General features: G+C 36.8%; 1 pseudogene; it reads left to right on the top strand.

Annotated features, from left to right (window-relative positions):
* Positions 1–555: 555 nt before the first annotated feature.
* LOC101417390 (histone-binding protein RBBP4 pseudogene) lies at positions 556–2,650 on the top strand (annotated as a pseudogene).
* The last annotated feature ends 9,989 nt before the right edge of the window (positions 2,651–12,639 follow it).

Below are 12,639 nucleotides of genomic sequence, written 5' to 3'. Positions count from 1 at the left end.
GTCATGGTTTAAGAAGTTTTGCAAAGAAGAGGAGAGCCTTGAAGATGAGTTTAGTGGCTGCTGTTTGGAGGTTGACAGTGAACAGGTGAGAGCAATCATTGAAACTGATCCTCTTAAACTATACGAGAAGTTATCCAAGAATTCAATGTCAACTATTCTATGGTCTTTGGTATTTGAAGCAAATTGGAAAGATGAAAAAGCTCAATAAGTAGGTGCCTCACGAGCTGATCAAAAATAAAAAATATTGTCATTTTGAAGTGTTGTTTTCTCTTATTCTATACAACAACTACAAACCATTTCTCAATCAGAATGTGACATGAGATGAAAAGTGGATTTAATAAGACAACCGATAACCAGTTCAGTGGTTAGACCAAGAAGAAGATTCAAAACACTTCCCAAAGCAAACTTGCACCAAAAAAAGGTCATGGTCACTGTTTGGTAGTTTGCTGCCGGTCTAATCCACTACAGCTTTCTGAATCCCAGTGAAACCATTACATCTGAGAAGTATGCACAGCGAATCAATGAGATGCATCAAAAACTGCAATGCCGGCAGCCTCCCCGCCCCTCCAGCAACGCTCAACTCCGGGAACTCCCCGGCTCGCCTGTCCGCCATGGCCGACAAGGAAGCCTTTGATGACGCAGTGGAAGAACGTGTAATTAACGAGGAGTACAAAATATGGAAAAAAAACACTCCTTTTCTTTATGATTTGGTGATGACCCATGCTCTGGAGTGGCCCAGCCTCACTGCACAGTGGCTTCCAGATGTAACCAGACCAGAAGGAAAAGATTTCAGCATTCATCGGCTTGTTCTGGGGACACACACCTCGGATGAACAAAACCACCTTGTGATAGCCAGTGTGCAGCTCCCTAATGATGATGCTCAGTTTGATGCATCACACTACGACAGTGAGAAAGGAGAATTTGGAGGTTTTGGCTCGGTTAGTGGAAAAATTGAAATAGAAATCAAGATCAACCATGAAGGAGAAGTAAACAGGGCCCGTTATATGCCTCAGAACCCTTGCATCATTGCCACAAAGACTCCATCCAGTGATGTTCTTGTTTTTGATTACACGAAACACCCTTCTAAACCAGACCCTTCTGGAGAGTGCAACCCAGACTTACGTCTCCGTGGACATCAGAAGGAAGGCTATGGACTTTCTTGGAACCCAAATCTCAGTGGGCACTTACTTAGTGCTTCGGATGACCATACCATCTGCTTATGGGACATCAGTGCTGTTCCAAAGGAAGGAAAAGTGGTGGATGCGAAGACCATCTTTACAGGGCACACAGCCGTAGTAGAAGATGTTTCCTGGCATCTACTCCATGAGTCTCTGTTTGGGTCAGTTGCTGATGATCAGAAACTTATGATCTGGGATACTCGTTCAAACAATACTTCCAAACCAAGCCACTCAGTTGATGCTCACACTGCTGAAGTGAACTGACTCTCTCTCAATCCTTATAGTGAATTCATTCTTGCCACAGGATCAGCTGACAAGACTGTTGCTTTGTGGGATTTGAGAAATCTGAAACTCAAGTTACATTCCTTTGAATCACATAAGGATGAAATATTCCAGGTTCAGTGGTCACCTCACAATGAAACTATTTCGGCTTCTAGTGGTACTGATCGTAGACTGAATGTCTGGGATTTAAGTAAAATTGGAGAGGAACAATCCCCAGAAGATGCAGAAGATGGGCCACCAGAGTTGTTGTTTATCCATGGTGGTCACACTGCCAAGATATCTGATTTCTCCTGGAATCCCAATGAACCTTGGGTGATTTGTTCTGTATCAGAAGACAATATCATGCAGGTGTGGCAGATGGCAGAGAACATTTATAATGATGAAGACCCTGAAGGAAGTGTGGATCCAGAAGGACAAGGATCTTAGATATGTCTGCACTTGTGATTTTAAACTCCCCTTTTTTCCCTTTCAACCCTGAGATTGATTTAACACTGGTTTTGACACAGACTTTGTTCAGCTATCCCTCTGTAGCTACCATCAAGAATGCTATTTGCCCAGACATTGGGTGTTTTCTAAATATTAACTGGGGGACTTGATTCAGCAAAGCCACAAACTTATATTTAAATTTTCTTCAGGAATTTTCTAGAATCAAACCCAGGTCTGAAGTAGACACAGAAAGGGAAATATGTGTGTGTGGTCATTTTTCTTCTTATGCTATATTCCCAAGTTTTTCAGACTCATTTATAGTTAGAGCGCATAAGGAATAGAGCCAAGTGGGGTAGGCGTCTGATCCATGAAGTATAATACTGCAAGATGTGTTTATTCAGGAAGTAAGGGAGAGATTCAAATAATAATATAGGTTCCTACTCTTAAAATCATCATACCTGACTTTACAAGATGCACATTTTCCCATGTAGACCAGTCTCCTCTCAGTTTCTTCAGTTAAGTCAAACTTTATTTTACATGTTCCTCTTTCCTCATATATTTTTGCTCGTTAGTATATTTCTTGAGCTGTTTCGTATTATTTCTTTCCTTTCTGTGAAATGGTTGTTTTTTAAACTTGGGACCACCAAGTTGTAAAGATGTATGTTTTTACCTGACAGTTATACCACAGGTAGACTGTCCAGTTAAGTTGAGAAGAGTGAATCAATAGCTATTTGTTTTTAAAATTAAATTAATCCTGGATAAGAGTTTGCTTTATTTTTATTTTTATTTTTTTATTTTTATTTTTTTTTTAGGAGTTAGTCCTTGACCACTAGTTTGGTACCATCTCCCTTTTGGGTGACCTGTTTCACCAGCAGGCCTGTTATTCTCCATGACTAACTGTGTAAGTGCTTATAATGGAATAAATTGCTTTTCTACGTAAAAAAAAAAAAAAAAAAAAAAAAAAAAAAAACTGCAATGCCTGCAGCTGGCATTGGTCAACAGAAAGGACCTAATTCTTCTCCAATGTAACACCTGACCGCATATCTCACAACCAATGCTTCAAATGTTGAGTGAATCGGGATACAAAGTTTTGCCTTATCTGACACATTTGTCTGAACTCTCACCAGCTGACTATCACTTCTCAAGCATCTCAACAACTTTTTGAAGGGAAACCACTTCCACAATCAACAGGATGCAGAAAACGCTTTCCAAGAGTTTGTCAAATTCCAAAGCTCGGATTTTTATGTTACAGGAATAAACAAACTTATTTCTCATTGGCAAAAACTGTGTTGATTGTAATGGTTCCTATTTTAATTAATAAAGATGTGTTTAAGCCTAGTTACAATGATATAAAATTCACAATCTAAAACTGCAATTCCTTTTGCACCAACCTAATAAATCCCAAGCTTGTAGAAAAGGCTGCTAATAAATATTTGTTGAGTTGAAAAGAATGGATAGAGTCAGAAATACCAATTCTCTTCTTAAATCATTATTTGATCACTGCCAAAGGCCTTGGTGCCTACTACAGTGTTATGCACATGAGGGGCAATAATTGGATCATTATCACTTATATTTGCTACATTAATTTTTGGTCCTTAGACAGATATAGACTCTCCCTCTTGTAATTAGAGCTGCTGTCCACAGTGAATTGGCATCTCTTGAGAGAAACAGAAACATGGAGCTGAGTTTTCAGAGCTCTATTTAAAAAATGCATTGCTCCATGGTTGAGTGCACTTAATTTTCTTATATATCAGAAGCTAATTCTTGCATCCCACATGAAGATAAAAAACATGCCAGGTAGTTATATATCCTGGGAGAATGGTCCACCAAATTGAAGCTAGTTTGAGTAAACAGGCTATGTTGATACTCTTCTGACAGAAAGTATTGAATATTTTAAAAAGTAAAAGGAAAATAAACATATTGAATCCTAAATGTGAAAACAATCTTTCACACTGCAGTTTTTATAAGGAATTAAAAACCAAACATTTCAACTATACTTTGTATTTTGTATTAATGATGGTTGCTGTGTTTGTGAAGCATTTTTGACTCAACATATATATATATATATATATAGTTTTGCCATATCTGGATCCAGAGTCTACCCTGAGGGAACTAGAGTGAAAGTTAATTTAGAATAAATATTGCTGGTAGAGAAAATTAGGAGATATCCTTATGATCATGATACTCTTTGTTAGGGATTAAATGTTGGAAGTGTCAGAAGAGGCAGATAATGAGATGCTGAGAAACCCAAGAACAAAAGATGGGACAATGACCAATAAGACATTAAATATTGAGATAGGTGATGGGATTTGGGACCAGCAGGAGGTATTTTTATACTTCAAATACATTCTTCATGGTAGAAATCTTATTTGTTAGTTCTTTTTCCCTGTCTGTCCTCCTCTCCTCTTTATTCTGGTCCAATTCTGTGTGTGCATGTTTGTGTGAGTATGTGTGCATGTGCATATATGTGTAGAGGGGTGAGAGGGTGATCATGATTCAGGCTGAAGGCAGGTAGGGTAAGGAAATGATTACAATGATTTATGGAGTTGTGACAATAATTTTACTTCCTTCCTTTACTCCTCCATTTCTTTTTTTCTTATTCTATTTCTATTTGCTCTATTTCTTATTTCTATTTGCTCAGGACCAATTATTTCATTCATAATATAATGAAGGGTGAACCACATTGAAATGACAGTACACCATTTCTTCCTATCCCAAAAAGCAATAATTCCAGGGAATGATTTTCAGATATATTTGGAAGAAAAATAAAACTTATTTCAATTTCTTATACCTTCTTGGGCCAGAATTGTGTCAGAAAAAAAATATCTAGTTAAACACAATAGGAAAAACAAAACTGGTCTTTTGCTCATGGTTTGTGTGATGTAAGTAGTGAGCCAAGAATGCCATTCTTAGAAATATCCTCAGAGCTATATTAGCCATTTAGAGTAAGTCTGTTAAAAGAGTACTAGTGAAAGAAGGGTATTACAGTGTCACTCTGTGCAGGCTGGTGTAACTTTTGACATGCTTTCTGGGGCAGATGCTCAGAGAGCCCCAGAGTTGCCTTACTGAAACCAGCAGTAGTATAGCACTGTCAATATAATATACAGGAATCTCTATGTAAGAACGTGCAGAATCAAAGGCCAGTTTTACCAAGGGAATTGCTTTACTATACTCAAAAGACCTCTAATAATACCCATAGATATATTGTCTCAATAATCTGAAATGAGACTTCGTTTCATTTTGTTCATTTTCCTGCAAATGATGTTACAAAAAGAAAGGAAAAGAAATAGAAACAGACAAGACAGGGACAGAGAACAAATACAAACATGCCCTTAGTCAAAGAAAATTCTGATTAGACATTTTGATTAAGGATGTAATAAACAGATGGTGGAATCTATATATTGGAGATTTCTTAAATCCATGACCAACAGTTCAAGTGACTCTAGGGCACATATTTATGAAGTAATATAGCAAAGCATTGCTAAATGTCATCTTTCCTGCATAGAAGGAGCAGAATTCTCATTGCCATGGCAATTTAAAGAGGGTAGAATTGGAGAAGAGAAAACTAGGTTTGTATTAGATGTCTTGATTGTCAAGATGGGAAAGTTGAAATGAGTTATCCCAATCTTATGAGAAAACAAAAGTTGTTAAGAATAAGATCTTGAGGGATCAGGAAAAGACATTCTATAAGTCAATCACAGTTAGATATTTTCCAACTCTTAATAGAATTATTAAATCATGTGAATTTCAAAAATTAAGGTGATGGTTCTAATCAAATGTTGTCTTTACAAATCCACATTTCAAAACATAATTAAAGGAAAGTCAGTATATAATGCAAAGTGCCAAGCATAATGCATTACTCTACAATAAATTACTCAATAGATTCAAAAATCCTCAGCAGAATTGAGAGCAATATTTCAAAATAAATAAGATGAAACTTCACTTAAATAGATATACAATAAAATATCTATAAAAATCTAATGGAAAATTACACCCTCTGGGTGTACCATATTTCACAACAAATTTTTACCTTACCCAGAGGATCTATTTTAATGAAGAACAGGAGTTCAGTTCTATGGTTTATTTACACATTCTGATAAGAATTCTAATTTTAAAAGCTTTAGTATTTTATAGCACCTTCTTTTTACTTTTTGCACCCTTGAAATAAATTTGCTAACACTTCTTTAGACAATCAGCACTTTGTGAAGTTGACTTTGCTTATGAAAATCATGGAGGATTTAACAGTAAGTCAGAACTCAATTTCTCTACCTGTATATATATATCTTTTAGGTCTGACACATACACACACACACAAATACATATATGTATGTTTAGAGAATATTTACTAAAGCCTGCTTTCTTTGTGGCTATATCTCATTATGTAGACCAGTTCCTGAAACACAGGAGATGCATAATATATGTTTATTGAATGGGCAAGTAAATGAAGATACAAGTTGGGCATAGAAAACTTATTGAGCAACATTCACTCTGGGCTAAAGCAAATACGAATACTGATTTACCTTGTGATATGACAAGGGGTCCTAGGATGAAAGTCAGGTGGTAGAGAGGGCTAAAGGAAGAAAGGTAGTTGAAAATGGGAAATACATGAAAGCCTATACATGGGATATATAAGGCAATAAATTTCATTTTAATGTCCCTAGACCCATTCAGCAGAAAGACCATCAGTCAGTGTTCTCTTGCAAGGTAAAACCAAAGGTTTACTCTCTCAAGAAATTGACTACATTTTCTGGGGATGCCCATGTCTGCAGTGATGAGAATTGATGCTCCAGATAAATTGGTATATGGAATTGGTAGCATCTTAAAGTATCTAGATTGAATAAATTTAAAAGATAATGAGGAAGCAACGTAGCTCAAGTGATTGAGCAACCGCTTGCCGTGTATATATAAGGTCCCAGGCTTGATCCCGGTACCTCCTAAAAAAAACAAAAAACAAAAAACAAATGAAAAAACTGTCATTGGAGAGCAGATGTAGCTCAGCGGTTGAGTGCCTACTTCCCATGTATGAGTCCTGAGTTCATTCCCCAGCACCTCCTAAAAAACACACACATATATATACACACACACACACACACACATATATATATGTAAAATGAGACATATATAATTAATCTAGGATCTCTGAGTAACAGGAATTTTACAAAGACAGAATAGACATGGAGGTGAGAAAATAATCAGAATCATGAAATAGAACATTTTCCAGAGATAATGACAGACACAAATTTTATATTGAAAAAATTCATCAAATGCCAACACAGATGAGTTCATAAAAATATTTAGAATTTCTCCAAAGAAATTTAAGGATGCCTAGAACAAAGGAAAGATCCTAAAATCTTCCAGAGAGAAAAAAATAGGTTTCTTACAAATGAATAGGAATCAAAGCAACAGTTTTCTTAGCAGTAATGCTTGCTATTAGACGTCAGTAGAAAAATGCCCTTAAAGTTCTGAGGACATAAAATTTCAAATCTAAAACTCTATACTAAGCTAGACAATCAACTAAGGAAGATGAAAAGAAAACATCTTCCAACAGGCAGACATAGTCTTAGTATGATAAATACTTCTTGAGTTACTACTATGTGCATTGAAATCGTTGTAGTGAATAACGCAAGCAAGATCCAAGCTAAATGAATCCCACATTCTAGACATAAGATATAGGGAAATAATCAGCTGGAATATTGATGGATAAAAGAGAAACCAGGTCCTCACCTCCCAGCTTGGGTGATTGCTCTCTGTTGATGAGAATAACAATATCAATATTGTACTTATCTTAAATCAAGTCTTGTTTTGGATGCCATTTAATATATCCATTAACTGTGGATCTTTTTGCCTTTTTACACATCAGAGTGGAGCAACAGGGATTTGATATTGATTTTATTAAAGTCAGCTAATTTGCATAACTTTCAAAGGGCTTTAAGCTGATTTCAAATATTTTCTTCTTGAAATGATATTGCATTTGCAGGGCACACACAACTTCATTTACATCATTTTTATAAATTTCTCATGTGCCATGTGCATCACAAAATACCCATATCCTTCAGAACAGGCTCTCCCATACAGTACTGACCATCCTTGAGTATAAATGGACTTTTTTGATTGAATGCCCAATCCTTGAAATCTCTTAATATGAGTTTAGTTTCCAGGACCATGTATTTAAATCTTCAATATTTTATGAACCCCACACCATTTCTAAGGCAGTTTCTTGAACAAAACGAAAATGGTGTGGGATGCAAGAGGTAATGATTTTAACTGAGAATTACAGTGAAAGAATTCTTATGATGACAGATGTGCTTGAGGCCTGGAGAGAAATTGTTTCTGATTATAACAGAAGACCTCCCAGAGAGATGTCTCTAGGAAGAATGAAGTGCCAATGCAACTCATTAAGATGGCAACTAACTTGCATTCAAGCCAAATGCAATGCATGCATGCAAGTGCGTGTGTGCATGCGTGTGTGCACATGTGTGTTGGGGAGATGTGAAAAAGGGAAATCTAGAAACTCCAATGAAAGCAAAATGCTGAATAAGAAAATTGGGTTTCAAGAATAAAGGCAAACAAAAGTAACATGATTTTGTGCAACTGATAGAGTGCACACACTATTTAGAGGTATGAAGGCGTTGACCTGATAAGAATTTTGAAAATTTCTCTCTTTATTAAACTTTTAAAAACAGAATTTTAATTAGGCTTATTAGGGTGATAAATTATTTTAGCCATTCTAACACTGTTAAAGTTTTTTTTTTAAACATTAAAATCATCACACTTTCAGACAGAAAAGAAAGACTAAAATAGAACTTTGGGTACAAAGTATGGGAAAAAAGACAATTGGTTGCCTATCAGTAACAAAAATATATGAATCTGCCAAAGGGGTACTGACACAAAGTATCAGAAACCTGTTGGCTTTTATAAAAAGGGTTTATTTAGAGTAAATGCGTATAGTCCCAGGGCAATAAAAAGTATAATTCAAGATACCATAAGAGGTGCTTTCTCACCAAAGTCAGCTGCTATGTGTTGAAGCAAGATGGCTGCTGAGCTCTGGCTGGTCTCTGCCTTCCCTCCAGGCTCACCTTTTCATCTTGAGCTCCATGGGTTCACCAGCTCGAGCCTTCATGCTTAAGAGATCCTGCAGTCTTCTCTCTCCTGGCATAGGGCTTCTTTCTTTCTGGACCTCCTTGATCAGTCTTCACTGTTCTGATCTCTTCCCAATCTGTTCTGTAAATTGTCAGGCACATAAATGGCTCCTCTTTCCTGGGACCTCAGCTGTTTGAGCCTTCTCCTTTCTATCACAGGATAGGATAAAAAATGACAGAGCTCTCTCTCCCTGTCTTTGTGAGTGTCTGTTTATATCAGACCCAGCCAGGGGGAGGGGATTCAACCTGAGTCACGCCTTTCCAAAACAGTCAAATCCAAAAGCCCTAAAAGCAATATTAACAGGTAATCTAATCAAAGCCACCTCAAATTTAATACAATCAAAGGGTATCAAACCCAGAGGAATAGATTAATCTACAAACATAATCTTTCTCTTTTGGAATTCAGAAAATAATTTCAAACTGCCACAAATACTGATAGAGTTTTTCATTTGTTTTCAATTTTTGCGTGTGTGTATTCTCTTCTGTTTTAATAATAAAGAAGTAGTAGTGTATGCTTGAGCCCATATAATAAAATGAAAACAGTATCAGCATCTGTTTTAGTTTCCTAAAGGCTGCCAATGCTAAATATCAGAAATTGGTTGGCTTTCATAATGGGAATTTATTAGGTTACAATCTTATAGTTCTGAGGCTGTGAAAATGTCTATATCAAGACATCATCAGAGATTCTGTTTTACCAAATTTCAGCTGCTCGGCTGATCCTGGACTCCTGCCACATGGCAAGGCAAAATGGCAGCCAGTCTGCGCTTTCTCTTCCAGGCTTCCTTTCTCACTAAGCTCAGCTATGGGTAATTAGACATATGGCTCATCTCTCCCCTACCTACATCTTTTTAGCTTCAAGCTATTCTGCTGAATCCATCCTCTAGTATCTCTCTCGGCCTGTCAGGGTTTCTCTTTCTGTGGCTGCAGGCAATCCTGGAGTCATTTCACACATGGCAGAGTAAAATGGCAGCTCTCTTTCTCTGTTTGCCTCTTTATGTTTCTCCCATTTATATAAGACTCCAGCAAGAAGGCTGAGATCCATGATGGGTCATGCCTCACTGAAGTAGTCCAATCAAAGCCCCCAACTGAACACAATCCAATCAAAGTGTACCACACCAAACAAATGGATTGGCTCCAAGAACATGATCTTTTCTGGGGTTCACAAAAGCTTCAAACTATCACAGCTTCAGTTACTGATTCAAAGACTAGAATATGAAAGAGAAGATCCACTTTCTTCTTTTACTGTGTTTTCTTGGCCAACACCTCCTTCTGTAGGAATTCCCTAATCACACATACAAACACCGGAATGAATGGTGCCTTTATTCACATTCGCAGTAAGAGAAACTGCCCTGTCCCTGGTCACCTATGACTAAACAAATGTAGGCATCTCAGCAGGAGGCAATTGATTTTGTAGTCTTTGTACCTGGGAGGGCAGGCACAGTTGGTCTTGTTTGGTCCAAGAGGCCAGAATAGGGAAGAAACAAGTTGAAACAAAGCGAAACAGAAACGAAAACAAAAAACAGCTCACAGAGATAAACAGAGACATAAAAGGTATATAGAATGAAAACAAACCCGTAAATTGGTGGTGGTGGTGGTGGTGGTGGGTGGGTGGGTGGGTTTCCTGTAGAAACCGAGAAATAGGAAGAGACAGAGAAAGTAGTCTGCCAGTCTTTTGCTTGTTATCTAGCTCCAGTTCCAAGTTTTTAAGTTTACCCTCCTGCCAAGTTTTAACTAATTACATCTTCAAAGAACCTAGTTAGTCTGTGAGGTTTGCTCATACCTTATGGGGCATTTACTCACACTTAAGCCAATTCCATAGATGGGTGTCTATCACTAGCACCACACAGCCTTGACCATTACGTCTTGGTTCCACTTATAACTACATCACATTAGATGCATCAAAACTTCTCTCGTTGGTTGATGATATGCATGGAGGTGGCTTCTCTATCTAGTTCTCTCTCCCTCTTTCTCTCTTCAGCTTCTTTTTCATGTTCAATTTCTCTGTGACCATGATAATTGAAGTACTATAAAATCTTTCTTAAATTAGTCTCTTATTTTGTATACCATTAACCAGCTGCTCTATTGTCTGCACCATTCTCTTTTAAACAAGTCCTGGGGTAACAACTGACTTTGTAATCAAATCAGTTTGTTCCCCCATTTCTCTCTATGAATTTGACTTTGCTACTATAACTACGAGGAATTTTCTTTAATTCACTATTTCATCTTTAACATAATGTATGATCTATTATTTTACTTTTTTTAGAATTACTGTCTTTTGCTAACTCCTCATAGTAATTCTTTCCCATCCTAGTGTCTGTTTGCTATTTTAGGCAAAGCATGTCTTTCTGCTCCCTGCTGGGATTCATAATTGTTACTTGGCAGATGAATGCTGGCATGCCTAATCATTGCTCTGAACTTTCCACAAGCCCAATTAGCAAACAGCAGTAGTGCAGGGGATGCTTCTCAAGCAAATCTCAGAGCTGCCCTCCATGAGTTTTCAAATTTGCAGTGAGCTCACTATAATTATAACTTTACATAATTATAAATAATTTCTGTCTATGGAAGCTTTAATCATGATATTCTATTATCCTTATACCTCTGAACATGGATGAGGCCAGTGCTTATAAAGGATCACTGACATAAATCAGTAAATATTTGCCAAAGATTAGTTGATGAAGTTCTTAGTATTCCAAGCAATGATGTCTTGATTCAAGGAAGACAGAAACAACAAAAGATAAAATTTACCAAATACTTTTGCAAATTATATCTTTTTTAAAAATTTCTTATTTTTAATTGCATTTTGAAATATTCAAAATATACAGAACAGTTGCCAGAATAGTACAATTCGAACACTCTCATATTCCTCACCTGAATGTGGCTACGTTTGCTTTCTCTCACTGCATATATTACTGTTACTGTACAAATCGTATCTTAACAGAAGTAACTTAATAAATGAAGACTGCAACAATGAAAGATTATCTGAATTATTCTTCTCCCTCCTATCATGCTACTGTAAATGAGTGAGGATTTCTACTTTAAAAATAACAATCCTACAAATATCTTCTTCAAATTACCCTGATGGGTTTACAGATTATAGCTGAGTTCTTTTTTTAAAAAAATTGGTGGTTTCATTAATCAGCAACAAGATCTACTCTTCACCCTTCTGATATTTTATCTGGTACAGAGACCATGTGGCAGAGTGTAAAGTGAGAGGTGTAGACTGGAAAGAATCAGGTGGGCATCTTGGCTGTCTTAGTGACAAGACACATGATCGATGGACAATTTACTGGTGAAAATCAGCCTCAAGTACCCCACAGAAGGGTTATAGTGTCTGCCTTGCAAAGGCAAAGTCTTTATGAAGATTGGAGGTAATGTTGGTAAAGGTCAATGACACCATTAAAAAGTAACTGGTAGTTTATTATTAGAGGTCTATTGGCAGGAAGCAGAAGCTCAAGACAAAAAAGGCTGTACTTATTGTTTGGAATTTTCAGTCTTTTACTTGACAAAAGGACTCAGAGTTAAAGAACTTTAAAAATTGAGTTACTATGCCTCAGAAAGCAGTATTTCACTCTCTCTCTTGAAAACTTGCTGCTTTAAACTGGGGATTAACCTTC

This window comes from Dasypus novemcinctus, chromosome 3, assembly GCF_030445035.2.
Source record: "Dasypus novemcinctus isolate mDasNov1 chromosome 3, mDasNov1.1.hap2, whole genome shotgun sequence".
Lineage (NCBI taxonomy): Eukaryota > Metazoa > Chordata > Mammalia > Cingulata > Dasypodidae > Dasypus > Dasypus novemcinctus.
This window is presented reverse-complemented; position numbering and strand designations above follow the sequence as displayed.